At 48.3% G+C, this 15,142-nt stretch overlaps 1 protein-coding gene across 1 annotated transcript in view; it reads left to right on the top strand.

Annotated features, from left to right (window-relative positions):
- Nucleotides 1-12,633: 12,633 nt before the first annotated feature.
- LITAF (lipopolysaccharide induced TNF factor) overlaps nucleotides 12,634-15,142 on the top strand; it is a 36,130-nt gene continuing 33,621 nt past the window's right edge. Inside the window, 1 exon segment of the mRNA NM_001046252.2 lies at nucleotides 12,634-12,691. The gene's annotated coding sequence lies outside the window, so the exon portion shown is untranslated.

Raw genomic sequence — 15,142 nt, 5'->3', positions numbered from 1 at the left:
GTGGCTCAAGAAGGTGGAGGAGGGGATGGTGGCCTGGGAAGTGTGGGGTTAGTGGTGGTGGGGGAGACAACCTCGATCTCTAAGGGTGGGTAGGTAGAAGGGGAAGTAGTGTGATTCGTCTTTTTTCTGGAAATGCTCCTGATGATATTCGCAGGTTAGGGCTTCAGGGTTGCGTGTGCTTGGGGCCCGGGGTACAGAAAGGGGAAGTTGGGGGTGTCAGGGATGTCAAGGTGCTCCCTACTTCCCCTCCAGATTGCCTTCTCTTTATTCCAGTGTGAGGCTTGCGCTAGGCATGTGAGAGACATCCATGAACTGCACACAATCAGATGTGGAATAATAAATGTTGTTGTTGTTTAGTTGCTGAGTCATGTCCGACTCTTTGTGACCCCGTGGATTGTAGCCCGCCAGACTCCTCTGTCCATGGGATTTCCCAGGCAAGAACACTGGAGTGGGTTGCCATTTTCCTCCTCCAGGGGATCGTCCGGATCCTGGAATCAAACCTGTGTCTCCTGCATTGGTGGGTGGATTCTTTACCTCTGAGTCATCAAGGAAGCCCCAGAATAATAAAACGATGTCATTAATTAGAAGCTAGTAAGTGTTATGGATGGAGAAGGGAATGGCAATCCACTCCAGTAGTCTTGCCTGGAGAATCCCATGGACAGAGAAGCCTGTCGGGCTACAATCCGTCGGGTCACAAAGAGTCGAACACGCCTGAGTGACTAACACAAGTGTTACAGAACAGTTCGGGTGGGGTTAAGAGGGTGAAGGAGGGGCTGTAATTTCAGAGAGGGCGGCCAGAGTTGCCTGGTTGAGAAGGTAACACTTAGGCAAACACCTGAAGGAGAGAGCAAGTCATGTTGATACCTGGGTGCCAGTGGTCCCGGCAGAGAGAAACATCCAGTGCAAAGGCCCTGAGGCAGAATGATGCTGGAACAGCAGGTGTGTGACTAAAGTGGAGTGAGTGAGATTGAGAGTGTTTGGAGATGAGGGCAGAGAAGAAGGGAGGGTTAGATCATATGGGGCTCTGGAGGCCTTAGGGAGGGCTGGACACCTCTCTGGACTGTGGGGAAACTGAGTCAGGAACTCAGGATGGGTCGTGAGTATATTGCTTGGGTGACATTACTTTCTTTTCATGGAGATGGAGACATTACTTTCTTTTCACTTTTTTCTAGGGGATCAAAAGTGTAAGTCCAGAAACAAAGGGCTCATAGGCTTTGTGGGTACTTTGTTTTTGTGGAAGGGGAGCCTAAAAACAACAGTGACAAGTTTAAGATTAGCAGATGCAAACTATTATGTATGGAAGAGATAAACAAGGTCCTTCTGTATATACAGGGAACTATATTCAACATCCTGTGATAAACCATAACGGAGACGAATATGAAAAAGAATGAATATATGCGTGTCACTGAATCACTTTGCTATACAGCGAAAATTAACACAACATTGTAAATCGACTAGACTTCAATTAAAAACAACAACAGCAGTAACTCAGGGATAATAGCAGCTATGAACGTCTGGAGCCTTCCTGTGTGCCAGGCGTGGTGCCAGCCACGCTGTTTCTTTTCATGAGTTCATCTCTGCTGTGGCCTCACTGGGCGATGTTGGGACAGTGGAGAAAACAGAGAGTCTGGAAGGGGGAGGGGTTGACAGGTCCTGCCACTCAGAGGGAGCCAAGAAGGGGACTGGAGCCCAGGCCTCGGGCTTTACATCTGGATGACTTCAAGGCGCCATCCATTTCCTCAAACAGAGGGGGCCCGACTGCCCACCTCCCACCCGCAAGCCCTGGTCTGACCCTCTGGCAGTTGGGCAATTCCAAGTTTCCTGGACTTACGGTCACAGCCCCCAACCTGCGCTTCTCCTTCCAGCCAAAAGAGGAACCAGCCTTGAACCGATGGACAAACACTCGCGTTCAGGTTCAAATTCCAGAAAATGCAGGATCAGTCCAAGCTGTGGTGTGCCAGAAGCTCACTCAACCCCAAGTGAGTGAGTTTCTGCAAGCTGAGTGGGAACGTGGCATGGTGTTGGGGCACCTGGGAAGGCGGGGCCTCGGTGAAATAAATCAGACCGAGAAAGACAAGAATCGGAGATCTCACGCACAAGTCAAACTTGAGGGAAAAAAAATCACCAAACTCAGAGAAAAAGGGAAGAGATGGATGGGTGCCAGAAGGTGGGGCTGGGGTGTGTGTGAAATGAGATGATGGTCATTCGAAGGTGCTCAAAAGGTACAAATTTCCAGTTATAGAATTAATAGGTCCTGGGGAAGTCATGTATAGCATGGTGACTATAGTTAGTAATAATACAGTATCGGATATTTGAAAATTGCCAGGACAGTAGATCTTAAAAGTTCTCACCCCAGAGAAGAAGAGCTACGTAATTATACATGGTGACAGATGTTAACTAGACTTATTGTGGCGATCACTTTGCAATATGTACAACTATGGAATCGTTATGTTGTACACCTGAAACTAATATAATGTTATTTGTCAATTACATCTCCATTCAGGAAAATGAAGGGAAAGTGGCAGAAGGCTCCAAGGGAGCAGAGGAACTTTCATGGGGACCTTGGCTGGGGGTTGTGCGGGGAGCAGGGGAAATTAACTGTTCCCTTTCTGACAGGGGAGGGCCGGGTTTTGCTTCAACCCACACAGAACTGCTAATTTCTCTTTTGTGGGTTGCATCTTTATGGGAGGCTACAGTGGAGGGAAAGTCTCTGAGGTTCAACAGCCTAAAAGATACAGGTCTGGGTGATCTAGAAGGCTGTAAGCTCCAAGAAGCTCTCTGTGGCGAGGTGACTAAACAGGGACATGGAGACTGGGTTCAACTTGCCGCTGCTACCATTGCTGTGTGACTTTTGGCGACTCGCTTAAAGTCTCTGGGCCTCATCTGTAAAGTGATGATCACCCTTGTCCTTACATGATAAGACTGCCCTCACAGGGCTGTTGGGCATACTATCTTTAAATAAAGATGATTCAGGGATTCGTGCTCCACCCGCACCGCCCTTCTCCCCCTGCAGGGCTGTTGGAACGGATCCCAGAGAACGAAGCTCTTCTGTGCCATGAAGACATTTGTTTCCTGGAAGCTGCAACAATTAGAAAGCGCCAGGGATGACTGCAGAGTCACAGGGTACTCATTATTGATTTATTATCTATCTCCTGCTCCCAGCCAGAACTCCAGGGGAGTTGGGACCTTGCCTTCAGCTTTGTGATCCCAGCTCAAGGCCCCTGCGACAGTCCTGGCACCCAGATCACAGCAGCTGAGGGAGTGAGAAGGCTGTGTGACAGCCTCTGGAGTCTGCTGGACTTGGTTCAAATCCCATCTCCAGGCACCTTCTTGCTGTGTGACTCGGGGCTTGTTATTTAATCTCTCTGGGCCTCCAATGCCTCATCTGTAACACAGGAGGGTTTTTGTGAAGAGAAAAGGAGATAGGGACTTCCCTGGTGGTCCAGTAGCTGAGAATCCACCTGCCAAGGCGGGGCACTCGGATTCGATCCCTGGTCCGGGAGGATCCCACCTGACTGGGCCCCTGCGCCACAACTACTGAAGCCCTAAGTGTGCCCTGGAGCCCATGGTCTGCAGCGGGAGAGCCATCGCAGTGAGAAGCCCGAGCACCGCAACTACAGAGTAGCCCCCTACTCGCTGCAACTAGAGAAAAAGCCCACGTGCAGCAACCAAGACCCGGTGCAGTCAAAAATGAATATTTTTTTTAAAAAAGAGAGAGAAAAGGAGATAATGGATATAAAAGGGTCCAGTGTCCAGGACCCCGTGGGGGTAGCGTTAGTGTCTATCCTCCTCCTCCTTAGGCACTGGGGGTTCATTCCACATGCTTGAGCCATTGCTGTGGTCCAGGTGGTGTTTAGTTGCTAAGTCGTGTCTGGCTGTTTGCAACACCATGGACTGTAGCCCGCCAAGTTCCTCTGTCCATGGAATTCTCCGGGCAAGAATACTGGAGTGGGTTGCCATTTCCTCCTCCAGGGGATCTTTCCCACCCAGGGATCGAACCCCTGTCTCTTGCATTTGCAGGCAGACTCTTTAGCACTGAGCCACCTGGGAAGCCCGTGCAGTGAGGGGGTGTCTTGTTAAATAGAACCTCAGGCATACAGCGTGTCATTCAGGTGATGTTATTGGGGGGATCAGGCCTCTCCTCCTGAGGACACTCTTTCCCCTGCAGTTAATGGGCGCCCCCAACCTCCACCAAGGAGGTCTCCAAGGTCTGCCTCTGGACAGACCAGGAAAGGCCCCACCTGCGGCTTCTCTGGGGCCTGGTGGAGACAGAGGCCTGGCTAGTTCGGGGCTCGTTCCCACACCTTGAGGGCAAAGGCTGGCCCACATAATTATGGGGTTGGGTTAACTCAGCCCAGCCTCCACGTTGGCCACTGTCTGTAGGTAACATTGCTTTGGCCAAAGGCCTACCGACCAGGCAGACAGAATAGAGAACGCCCGGTTAAATGTGAATTTCAGACAAACAATGAGTAATTTTTTTTTTTTTTTTTTTAGCTCAAGAATGTCTTGGGCAAGGCTGATAATATATCACAAGTCTGCAACATTCGGGATATTACTTGCTGTTTATCTGAAATTCAAATTTAACTGGGCGTCTTGTGTTTTTATTTGCTACAGCTGGCAACTCCACTAAGGCCTCTCTCTGCCCCTGAATTCACCCCATTTCAGCTCCATCTTGGCAGCAGCAGAAGCAAAGGGCATATCCAGGGCCAGAACCCAGCCAAGGGCAGAGAGCCAGGCTCTGGGCACAAGGAAGGCTTCTCATGTCCCCAGCCTCAGTTTCCCCGTCTTTGTAACTCAGCAGGAAAAATCTTGGCTGCTCGGGCCTTTTGCAAGGATGAATCGTGTGATGTGTGTGTATGTGGGAAACATGTTTTGAAAGTGAAAAAGGTGTTGTAGAAACATTAGTTACCAGAACTCATTGTTATGAATAACACAGGTCAGCCAGTGGAGGCGGCTTCTGGCAGCTGGGTTCTTTTTTTGAAAATTCGTTTTTCGAAACCAGCAATTGCTGTTTGTTCTTAAAAATGTTAGAAGTGGAAAGTAGCAAAAGCAGAAGAAAAATCCCTAATTATTCTCCTCACTTAGAGACAACTGTTTATCTTGTTCTTCTTCTTTTTTTTTTTTAACTTCGCTCTGTGGCAGGATCTTAGTTCCCTGACCAGGGATTGAACCGTGCCCCCTGCACTGGAAGTGCAGAGTCTTAACCACTGGACTGCCAGGGAAGTCCTTAGCACAACGTTTTGTGTGTGTGTGCTTTTATTAGTTAGTAATAAAATTAATCAGAATTATTTATCATACAGGGATGTATGGTTATTTGGTTAAAATCCCAGACAATTTAATCATAGGATCTAGGTTTATCCCATCTCCCATCCAGATAATCTCATTCTTGTATGGGCAGGCATTTGGATAAGAAAACAAAAGACAAAATTAAATCAATCACCAAAAACCATAAACAAAGGACATCTTGCTCTATAATCTCTGGCATTTTTAACTTTAGATTTCCGATACATTCATGTGAGTTACATGCCATTCCTGCCATGTCACAGCATTTTTTTATCCTTGAAAAAGTGTGAAGAGTTTTTTCCCAGGTGTATGTGTGTGTAGTTTTTTTTCCTTTTAAACACAATATAGGATTATATCCTACATTCTTTTAGGCAACCCGTTTTTCTCCCCTGGCTGTTGAAATTTCAGAAAACACCCACAGGAAGTCTCCGCATCTCTGTCCGGTTCATGTGATGCCAGGGGTGTTGGCTTCTGTGTGTCTACTTCCCAGATCTTTCTCTGGCCCCTTTCGGGTCAGAGCACCAACTGCAAAGACTTCATTGGGAAGAGAAACAGTCACAGAAATGAGTATAAACGTGAACAGAGCATACATGAGATGCCTGGTTTACTTTTTAAAAATTGCCATAAATTCACATAAGATTTAACATTTTCACCATGTTAAACTCTACAATTCAGAAGATCCCATTGGAGAAGGGAATGGCTACTCACTTCAGTATTCTTGCCCGGAGAATTCCACAGACAGAGGAGCCTGGCAGGCTATAGTCCTGGGGTCACCAAGAGTCGGACACGACTGAGTGACTAACACTTTCACAAACTCTACAATTCAGTAAACTTCACAATTCAGCATGTTGTGCAACCATCACCATGATTAGCTTCCAGAACATTTTTAGCCCCTCCCAAAAGAAATCGCATACCTATCTCCCTGCTCCTTCCTGCCCCGGCAACCACTAATCAGTTTTCTGTATCTACAGAGTCTTCCTGTTCTTGAAATTTGATATGTGGAATCATATACCATGTGACCTTTCGTGTCTGGCTTCTTTCACTTAGCAGGTTTTCAGGGTCTGTCCAAACTATAGCAAATGTTAGCATTTCCCTCCTTCTTATGATCAAATAATATTCCATCATAAGGATATACCACATTTGGTTTTTCTGTGCATCAGTTAATGGACATTTAGGTTATTTCCATCTTTTGATTATTTGGAATAATGCTATGAATATTCCTGCACAAATTTTTGTTTGGAAACCTGTTTTCAATCCTTTTGTGTATACACCTAGAGGGAGAACAGTGGTTGCACCATTTTATAGTCCTACCAGCAATGTGTGAAAGTTTCCATTTCTTCACATGCTCCCCAACACGTGTTTATTTTCCATTAAAAAAAATTTTTTTTTATGACCACCATAGTGGGTATGAAGTGGTTTCTCGCTGTGGTTTTGATTTGCATTTCCACAATGGCTAATGATGTTGAGCATCTTTTCATGTGCTTGTTGGCGTTTGTATATCTTCTTTGTAGAAATGGCTATTCAAATCTTTTGCCAGTGTTTTGTTTAACTTAAATTTGTGTGCGGTAAAATATACATAATGTAAAATTTATCATTTCAACCATTTTCAAGTGTACAGTTCAGTGGCATTAAGTATGTTCACAATATCATCACTCTCCATCTCCAAAAAAAAAAAAGGCTATTTTTAAAAAGCAGTTTTAGGAGCTTCCCTGGTGGCTCAGTGGTAAGGAATCTGCCTGCCAACGCAGGAGACACAAGTTTGATCCCTGATCTGGGAAGATCCCACATACTGTGGAGCAACTAAGCCTGTGCACCACAACTATTGAACCTGGGCTCTATAGCCCAGAAGCCACAACTGAAAGATCAAAAACACCCAACTACCACTTCTGAAAGTGAAAGTCGCTCAGTTGCATCCAACTGTTTGCAACCCCATGGACTGTAGCCTGCCAGGCGCCTCTGTCCGTGGAATTCTCCAGGCCAGGATATTGGAGTGGGTTGCCATTTCCTTCTCCAGGGGATCTTCCCAACCCAGGGATCGAACCCAGGTCTCCCACATTGCAGGCAGATTCTTTACGATCTGAGCCACCAGGGTTCTGAAGAGGGGATTAAAAACAGGGTATTGTGCATACGCCGGGTGCACACCACCACGTAAGGGTGCACAAACCACCTAAACCACCCTCCAGCGTAACCTCTGGACCCACCCCTACCCTCCCTCCATTTCAGGAACCAGCTCCCCTTGGGGAGGAGCAAGGGAACCTGTTACTTGTTTTCCATCCCTCCTGCTGCAGCAGAAGCCCAGATAAAGCCTTGCCTGAAGTTCTCATCTGGCCTCTTAATCAATTTCTATTGACTAGGGAAGTCCAACGACCCTGGTTGATAACAGTGCATTTGTTACAATTGATGAACTTACACTGACATCTCATCATCACCCAAATCCATAGTTTATATTAGGGTTCACATTTATATATATATATATTATTTTTTAACATTTTATTTATCTGTTTTATTGTGGGCCGTGAGGTCTTTGTTGCTGAGCATGGGCTTTCTCTAGTTGCGGCACGCCAGGCTTACTCTCTAGTCGTGGTGCACAGGTTCTCACTGTGGTGGCGTCTCTTGTTGCAGAGCCCCAGCTCCGCAGGGTATGGGCTCCAGCAGCTGTGGCGCACAGGCTCAGTAGTTATAGCTTGTGGGCTCTAGAGCACGGGTATGTATGTAGTTGTGCTGCATGGGCTTAGTTGCCCCGTGGCATGTGGTATCTTCCAGGACCAGAGATGGAACCTGGGTCCCCTGCATTGGCAGGCAGATTCTCAACCACTGGACCACCAGGGAAGTCCTTAATATCTTTATTTATTTATGTATTTGACTGTGTCAGGTCTTAGTCGAGGTACACAGGGATCTTTTGTTGTGGCTCGAGGGCTCAGTAGCTGTGGCGCACAAGCTTCGTTGCTCTGAGGCATGTGGGAATACACACACACACACACATCCTAGAGGAGGGCCTGGGGACCCACTCCAGTATTCTGGCCTGGAGAATCCTCACGGACAGAGGAGCCTGACCGGCTACAGTCCACGGGGTTGCACAGAGTCAGACATGACTAAGCACAACATAGCTTATATACACATAAATATATGTGTGTGCGTGTGCACTCAGTCGCTCAGTCGTGTCAGACTCTGCAACCACTGGATTGGCAACCCCTGTTGCCCGCCAGGCTCCTCTGACCATGGGGATTCTTTAGGCCAGAATGCTGGAGTGGGTTGCCATGCCCTCCTCCAGGGGATCGTTCCAACCAGGGAATCTAACCCAGGTCTCCCACATTGCAGGTGGATTCTTTACCATCTGAGCCACCAGGAAAGCCCATGTATATATAATTTTATCTTATTCATTTTTGGCCATGCTGGGACTTCACTGCTGCTCAGGCTTTTCTCTAATCATGACGTGTCGCAGCTACCCTTTCTTGCAGTGTGCAGGGCTTCTCATCGGGGTGGTTTCTCTTGTTGCAGAGCACAGGCTCTGGGGCACGTGGATTTCAGTAGTCGCGGCGTGGTTCCTGGGCTCCAGAGCAGAGGCTCAGTAGTTGTGGTGCACAGACTTGGTAGCTCTGCGGCACGTGGGATCTTCCCAGATCAGGGATCGAACCTGCGATTCCTGCACTGGCAGGTGGATTCCTAACCACTGAGTCACCGGGGACCCCCAGTGTCCCCTCTTGCTGTTGTACATCCTAAGTGAAGTCACTCAGTCATGTCCGACTTTTCGACCCCTTGACTCCTGCCAGGCTCCTCCATCCATGGAATTTTCCAGGCAAGGATACTGGAGTGGGTTGCAATTTCCTCCTCCAGGGGATACATTCTAAGGGTTTGGACAAATACAATGACATATAGCCACAAATATAATGACATATATCCACAAATATCCACAAATATAAGAACATGTATCCAAAGATATCCTCAAATATAATGACATATATCCACAGAAAGTCAGACACAACTGAGCGACTGAGCACACATGCATGCATCCATCATAATATCATACAGAGTATTTTCACTGCCCTAAAATTTCTCTGTGCTCTGCGTATTCATAGTTTTGCGTTTCTCTGGGACTTTTCCACCATCCAATGCCTAATTAAAAAACTGAGTTGATGTCTTTTTGTTGTTGATTTGTAAGGGTGCTTTACAAAATCTGGATACTAGATCCTGATTAAATGATTTGGAAATATTTTCTCCCATTCTGTGGATTGTCTTTTCACTCTCTTGATATAGGCATACCTTGTTTTATGCTGTTTTGCTTTATAAATAAACTGCAAATTGCACTTTGTAGATATAGCAAGTTTTTTTTTTAGACCTTGAAGGTTTGTGGCAACTTTGCTAAGCAAGTCTATTGAAGTCATTTTCTCAACAGCATTTGCTTACTTTGTGTCTATCTCTCTGTCACATCTTGGTAATTCCTTAAATCTTTAAAACGTTTTCATTACTATTATATTTGTTATGGTGATCTGTGATCTTTGATATTACTACTAAGACTCTCTGAAAACTCAGATGATGGTTAGAAATTTTTAGCAATAAAGTATTTTAAAAATTAAGATATGTACTTTTTAAAAGACATAATGCTGTTGCACACAATAGACTATAGTACAGTGTTAATATATATTTAATATTCACTGAGAAGCTAAAAAATTTGTGTGTCACTTTATTGCAATTTTCACTTTCTTGTGGTGACCTGAAGCTGAACCCTTAATAAACCCAAAGTATACCAGTAGTGTCCTTTCGTGCACAAAAACTTCAATTTTGATGAAGTTAAATTTATCTATTTTTTCTTTTTGTTGCTTAAGCTTTTGATGTCACATTTAAGAAACCATTGCCTAATCCAAGATCACAGAATTCACACTTTTGTTTCCTTCTAAGAGTTTTACAGTTTTTCCATCTTGAATTCATTTTTTGATATGGTGTGAGGTAGGGATTCAGCTTTACTCTCTTGCGTGTGAATATTCAGTTGCCCCAGCACCGCTTGCTCTAAAGACTCTCTTACCATGAAATGGTCTCAAGATCTTTCTCAAAAACCCATTGCCCACATATGTGTGGGTTTATATCTGTTTGTGTATTTTTGGTTTTGTTTTTGTTGCATAGCGTGTGGGATCCTAGTTCCCTGACCAGGGATCGAACCTGCGCCCCCGGCATTGTAAGTGCAGAGTCCCAACCACCATTGGACTGCCAGGGAAGTCCCTCTATAGTTTTTATTATTATTTTATGTTATATGTATATATTTTTTTCCTCTAGAGTTTTAAAACAAGAAAAGATTGGCATCACTAATAATATATACCTGGCAATTTCTCATGCTGGGAAGGAATTTGAATTACCCTCCTTTAACTGAGTAATATGTCCATGGCTGCTAGTATTTGGGTCCACTTGGTGAAAGGTGGTGAGACCTTTGGGTAGGGAAGAAGGGGGACAGTTTGCTGTAAGACCTTGGACAAGTCACTCTCTGCCTGGGTCTCAGTGTGAAGTTGGAGGATGGGGAGAGGTTCCACCTCCAGAAGAGTTCTGGAATCCAAGTCTATGAATCCACAGGGGGCTCTTAGGCTCTCTGCCCCAGTAGCATTTCTCTAGGTAGCCACAATAGGGTTCCGCCCATTCTCCAGGACTCTGTATTTGGGGCTTCCCTGGTGGCTCAAATGGTAAAGAATCTGCCTGCAACATGGGAGACCTGGGTTCAATCCCTGGGTCAGGAAGATCCCCTGGAGAAAGGAATGGCAACCCACTCCAGTATTCTTGCTTAGAGAATCCCATGGATAGAGGATTCTCACCTCAAAGCCACGCCATCATCAATGCCCTGTAATGACTTTCCAGGGGGCCTTGCTAGCAGGATCAGGGCTGGTGTTATTACTATAGCAGGATAATAGAGGCTCTTATCAGAGATGCAGCATCTGTTGAGGGGAAGTGAGTTGATGGATGTTGAAATAGTGGGGTCAGGAGAAGGGGATGACAGAGGATGAGATGGCTAGATGGCATCACCGACTCGATGGACGGGAGTTTGAGTGAACTCCGGGAGTTGGTGATGGACAGGGAGGCCTGGCGTACTGCGATTCATGGGGTCGCAAAGAGTCGGACACGACTGAGCGACTGAACTGAACTGAAATAGTAGTTACTCATTTCCAGAGCTTTCAGTGATTGAGTGAGAAAGTACCTAGGGGCCACGGGACACCCTGGGGGCATGCAAAGTATTGGTTTGGCCAAAAAATTCATTTGGGTTTTTCTGTTTCATCTTAGGAAAAACCTGAATGAACCTTTTGACCAGTCCAATAGTTAGCAGTAGCTGCTGATGCTGCTAAGTTGCTTCAGTCGTGTCCGACTCTGTGCGACCCCAGAGACGGCAGCCCATCAGGCTCTGCAGTCCCTGGGATTCTCCAGGCAAGAACACTGGAGAGGGTTGCCATTTCCTTCTCCTATGCATGAAAGTGAAAAATGAAAGTGAAGTCGCTCAGTCGTGTCCGACTCTTAGCGACCCCATGGACTGCAGCCTACCAGGCTCCTCCATCCATGGGATTTTCCAGGCAAGAGTACTGGAGTGGGGTGCCATTGCCTTCTCCGAGTTAGCAGCTAGGATAGGTTTAATTTAGCACAATCTGTGGTAAACGCTTTGTTTGCCTTGTTCAGCTAAATCTCTGTAGATCTTATGAGACAGGTACTGTTGTGCCCATATTATAGACAGGAGACTGAGGCCAGAGAAAATGGGCACATACCCAAAGGCACATGAGTTTTCTTGGGTTGCCTGGGTACATCTAAATGCACAGAATTGAGGTATGGGGAGAAAAGGGCCGACTTCCGGAGGGCAGGGAGCGCTGGATGCCTTGGCAAGGGATCTGGAGGTGATCAGTATTGTCTGAGAACCGGGAAGGAGAACAAATGCTGAAGATGGGGACCCAGGGGCGCAGGGGAGAGCAGAAAGGGAATGAAAATCAGGAGGGCAGTTCAAGGTTGTGCGGGCACGTGGCGGGGATCCACGAGCAGGAGCAGAACCAGAAAGGGGAGACATTCTCCCCACCAGGATGGGGAGAGTGGGGTCTGGGCTGAAACTGGGGGGTTCCAGGGAGTGAGCGGGGTCTGGGAGTGTCAAGGGGGTGTTCCGAGGGTAGCGGGAGATCGGAGCGGTGGAGGGGAAGGGCAGAAGCCAGAGGGTCGCAGGTCCCTGGTGGGGTTTCTAGCTTGCGGGAGGCGGGCCCCGGCGAGTGGGGAGGATCGGGTCCAGGCGGCTCGTAGAGGCGGGGACTAGCCGGAAGCGGGAGCCGGAGCGCCCCGCCCCGGCCGGTCCAGCCCCCGCCCCCCGCCTTCGGGCTCTCCTCCCGGCCGCCTTCCAGCCAGTCCGCCCGCCAGCTCCGTCTGCTCAGACCTCCCGGCTCGACTGGCGGCGCGCGCGGCGGTGAGTGAGGTGCGCGTTGGCTGGCGGCGGGGGCGCGGGCTGGGGTCGCCGACGGGGAGGAGGCAGCGACCGGGGTGCTGATCCGCGGAACTTCGAGCTGGTGGTGGGTGGAGAGCGGGGTCGGTGCGGCGCGAGCACCCGCTCGGGACTCCGCGGGAGTGGTGGCCGTGTCCCGGAATCCTGGCGGGTCCCCGGGGTTCGAGGTGGTTGGAGGGCGTCGGAGTCCCGCCGCGATCTTCCGCGCGGGGCCGGCGAGGCCGGGCTTCCAGTCACTTGGCGCTTATTCCCGCCGCAGTCCAGGCTGGGTCCAGTTCCTGCTCCCCGAAGTGAGCCGATCGCCCGCGGATCGCGCGCGGTGGGGTCATCCCGCCCCCACCTGAAAGAGCGCCCCGTGTTGGTCACGGGGGCCTCCACCCCGGGAGAGCACACCCCGAGGCTTTTCAAGGAAGTCTTGTCTCGCTTGGTGGCTGCTCTCTCAAAGTTGAAGTTTCCATACTCTTTATCGCCCGGCGATTTAGAAACAAAACCAACCAACCAAACAAAAAAAGCCCAACAGATTTCCGACGCCGGTCCCAGAAATTCGACTTCTGGGGTCCACGATATCTGCTTTTCCCCGCCATCCCCGGCTCCAGGGGGTTCCTCATAGTATTCAGGACCGCTCTCAGCGGACACCGGCGGGTCTAGGGAGCCCACGAGAGATGAAAATTCGGGACACAGAGCAAAGTCAGCCAGGGCCCTGGCTAGAGCCCTCGCGGGGAGGGGGTGTGTGGGGGGGTGCGGGTAAGGTAGGCACTCTGTGAGCGCAGGGATGGGCCGGGACCCCGTCCACTGCCGCTGCCAGATACATGCCAGTGGCACAGGATGGCGAGGTGGACATTGGCCCTCCACGCCCAGCTAGGTAGGTGGCCTCTTTCTCTTTGGTTTCCAGGTCACTGTGATCTGGGCAGTGGGGTCATTGTTGTGCCAGAAACCCTTCCATCAAGGTCAGGACAGGAGGTGATGGGGAAATGGGGTATTCTGGACCGGCTGTGCATTCCAGGGATCAGGCCAGCTGGTCTTTGATTAGTTTTCTGGCTTTTGTGCTTCCGATAAGTGGGGCTGATGTCATTGCATGTCGGACTGAGCTTTGGTGGCTGGGAAATCCAGTTTCTGGAAGGCACAGGGCCTTCCCATCTTAGTGCATCAGGATAAGACTCGCCCACCCGTCTTCCCAAGGGGAGTAAACCCTTGGCTGGGTGAGCTGGTGCTGGTTCAAGGACTGTCTGGAACGCTGGTTGGCCCTGCAGTTCCCCTGGGGCTCTTTTAAGGAACGTTGTAGTTTGCATTAGTGTGTGCTTGACTGCCTCCCTTATCTTCTTACCCACCCACCCCGGAGTCATCTCTGATTGACTCTTACAATGAGACTCACCTGGATACCGTGTCCAGCATGAGCTGGTATCTGGGACTCTACCAGTGTGTTTGGTTTTATCGAAGTTGGATTCGTAGGCCTGCAAGCAGGTGACTTGCTCTACCTGGCGTAGAATAATACCCATGCTGCTCCTGGCTTACCTCTCAACCAGTCCTTGCACTGGGGTTTAAAGGTGCCCCAGACTCTCTAGGAAACATCTATTGTAGATCTACGATGGGAGGGGCCCATCTTCCCCCTTTCCTGTTTCTTGAAGGCATGAATAATAGATGCTTTTATTCACATTTGTGAAAGTATCCTCATTATAGTGTTTTTGTGGATTAAGTGACTCATTGATTGATCTGAGATGGAGGATCAGTTTCTTAAGTCTCTAAATACTAGATTGAAGTCATTTCACTGTCTCTAGTGAGTAAACTTTCCTTTGTTCCTTTAGTCGCTTTTACTGGATGGTTGTGGGGAAATAAAATGCTATTCTAGCCTTGTAAAGGACACAGAAGAAATGGCTCTAGGTTCTGAGGGGTTTATGCTGCAGGTAGAAAGTGGAAAAAAACACAGGTGGATAGTCAGTGCTCAGCAATCCCCTTGACTCAGGAAGGATTGAAAGAAATGGAAAGGAGTGAGCTATGAAGGAAAATTTCATAGGAAAGCAGAGACCTGAGAATACACATCACAGAAGGTACATGTATTCCAAATGAGCAGAAGAGGCTCAGCAAAGCTTTGGAGGAAGTGCAGGCCAGCCCATAGTTGAGGACAGTAAAAGGGAAGCCACTGAGAGCAAAGGAACTGGAAGGCATTTCCAGCCCAAGTTCATTTTCAAGGAGATAGGGCATGCTTCCTTGCTTTTACACACGACTGGCAGTGCTATGGTGCCACTCTGAGAACGGGAGCATGCCCATCAAGGACTTAAAATTCTCCCACTGAAAAGGAATCAACCCCAGCTACAGTGATGGTGGGAAAAAATGAGTTCCATGACTCGGAGTCCTAGAGTCTTGACACTGTGACTTGTCTTCTGTGTTTGTGCTTTTACTGCAATGAAAAGAGCTCCC

The sequence above is a fragment of the Bos taurus genome, chromosome 25 (genome assembly GCF_002263795.3).
Source record: "Bos taurus isolate L1 Dominette 01449 registration number 42190680 breed Hereford chromosome 25, ARS-UCD2.0, whole genome shotgun sequence".
In the NCBI taxonomy this organism is placed as follows: Eukaryota; Metazoa; Chordata; class Mammalia; order Artiodactyla; family Bovidae; genus Bos; species Bos taurus.
This window is presented reverse-complemented; position numbering and strand designations above follow the sequence as displayed.